Source organism: Ailuropoda melanoleuca, unplaced genomic scaffold, assembly GCF_002007445.2.
Source record: "Ailuropoda melanoleuca isolate Jingjing unplaced genomic scaffold, ASM200744v2 unplaced-scaffold16125, whole genome shotgun sequence".
NCBI classification, from domain to species: Eukaryota; Metazoa; Chordata; class Mammalia; order Carnivora; family Ursidae; genus Ailuropoda; species Ailuropoda melanoleuca.
Window position 1 is genome coordinate 1 of NW_023185088.1, and position 2,621 is coordinate 2,621.

Sequence of the window (2,621 nt, forward strand, 5' to 3'; positions counted from 1 at the left end):
AATCTTATAAGGTAGTGATACTATAAAGTTATTTGATAAAGTTTTATTTAAATTATGAAATTATATAGAATGAAAACATACATATGATTTTTGTTGTAATCCACAACTATTTCTCTGTAATATAACACAATACAAATTATATCAATAAAACATCAGAATGAAATCTTAAGCAGAAACCCTACTAAAGAAAGGGTATCCCCTGAATGAGTAAGAACATGTAGGTTTGTAGAAAGCTGGAATTTAGTGAGAAGTCACATGTTGCTTACATAATTTCTTCATAGCTGTTTTCATCTCCTTATTTCTCAATGTGGTAGATAAGGGGTTTCAAGAGTGGAGTAAAAATGGTATAAAACACAGACAGGAGCTTGTCCACTGAGAAGCGACTGAAAGGCCACACGTAAATGAAAATGCAGGGCCCAAAGTTGAACACGTAAATGAAAATGCAGGGCCCAAACATGAGTGTGACTACCATGATGTGTGAAGGGCAAGTAGAGAGTGCTTTGGATACTCCACCAGCAGCACGCTGTCGGACAGTGATGAGGATAGCAGTACAAGAGACCAAGAGGAGCAGAAAACAGTTCATGGAGAGCAACCCACTGAGATCATAAGTATACCCAAGACATAGGTGTCCATGCAGGCAAGCTTGATCATGAGAGGAAGGTCACAAAAGAAACTGTCCACCTCATCGGGGCCACAGTAAGGTAAATTCATAGTAAAGGCTACTTGACTAATGGAGTGCACAAATCCAGTGACCCATGAAACCAACACCAGCCCCATGCAAGTTGGCCAGCTCATCGTGTTCATGTGATGCAAAGGTTTGCATATAGCCACGTATCTGTCATAAGCCATGGAAACCAGAAGTACCATCTCAGCCCCACCAATAAAGTGTAAGAAGAAGAACTGAGCCATGCATCCTCCAAAGGAGATGAGCTTTCAATCACTAAGAAATCCCTGATCATCTCGGGGGTGGCAAATGAGGTGAGCCATACATCTAAGAAAGATTTCCCAGCAGGAAGTACTTAGGAGAGGAGTGCAAGTGGGGGTCAGAAATTACAGTGACCACAATGATGAGGTTACCCAGCACAGCAGCCACATAGATCCCAGAGAAAAATATAAAGAAAAAGTGCTGGAGTTGTTGTGAAGTGCAGAGTCCATACAACACAAATTCTGACACCAAGGAATAATTCTACAGCTCCATTATCTCGTTTCAGACTGTGTTCTGAATCTATATAAAGAAAAGAGGTGGACATGAAAGGGCCTGTCAACTACCAGACACATGAAAGTGATCACCTAAACTTTATCTGAATATAATTTTAATTTGTAGGACATAATATAAAATACATTACAAGGACGATTAAAGCCAAGCCCAACAACAGAGTTTGCTGTTCTCCCACGTTAAGGCTGCTGGTGCAGCCATCTCCACAATGCTTACTTTGAAATCTTGACAATCCAGACTCCTTCAGGGACTTCTCCTGGTAGTAGTGGAACTACCTCCTCCTTCCATATTCATTTGCTCACTCACAAGCTCACTCATTCAGACCAGATCTGTGTAACACTGAGAGTTTCCCATTCGGTTAATAAATCAATCAGTATAAAGGGAAATAAATTGATTAACCTAGGGTTCATACAGTTCTCCAAATCCCACATTTTATTACTGCTCTTGTCATCTCTCTTAATCAGTTGGGTTTAGGATTAAAAAGGCAATGATCCAATTCATTTGTAGATTTATTGTGTGTAAACTGATGACTTATGACAGGATTTAAGAATGGCTTCAATGAAATAAATATTTTTCAAGATCTTTCAACAATGGCCAGAGCATAAAACTTAGGCAATTATTTGAGGGGTGGGTAGCTTTCACAGTATACATGAGTACTGATAAGTTCAGCATTTGTTTAAAAACATAGTTCTGAACTTACAGAAGAACTGGGATGGGATGGATAGGTCTCACTATCAGTTTATCATGAGAAATGAGGTGGTACTCCAGTCTTCTCACTAAGAGGAAAATATTGTATAAACGTTTTTATAAAGACATTGAACGAATTCTTCATGAGTGATTTCACAAAAGATGCAGAACTGTCCTTTGCATGAACTTTTATTATGTTGGCCCTTTACAAAATTGAAGACTGTAACATGAAATAATCGTTTGGCAAGGCTTCTTTCAGGGAGCTAAAGTTACATATTCCAGATCTGAAATATTCTAATGATGTGAACATGATAGAGTGATAGAATTCAAAAATCTAGAGGAATTCATGGTTATTATATCTGTTTTAGTCCACTTGAATAACACCAGTCTCCACCAGATTTTTGTAGGGATAACAGGGACTCAGATTCTTTGGTTTCTCTTGAAGTTTTCTAAATGGATTATATTAAAAGATTTAATTGCAAGGCTTTTTAGGAATAGGTGCTACCCCTCTTTAGAATGGGATTATGTATCTGATGTTAAATACTGCTGTGGACAAGATGGAAATAATCACAATTCAGGATCGCTTCCCAAGTTTTGTTAGATGACCCTGACACCAGCTAGCATACATACTACAGACCACAATGGCCATTCTTCTGTCATTATACTTTTGCTCCATGGCCATGAAAATTTTCACATGTAAACCTAAAACATAACTCTG

At 38.3% G+C, this 2,621-nt stretch overlaps 1 pseudogene; it reads right to left on the minus strand.

The window, feature by feature from the left end:
- Positions 1-240: 240 nt before the first annotated feature.
- Positions 241-1,198, minus strand: LOC117797854 (annotated as a pseudogene).
- Between the last annotated feature and the right edge of the window lie 1,423 nt (positions 1,199-2,621).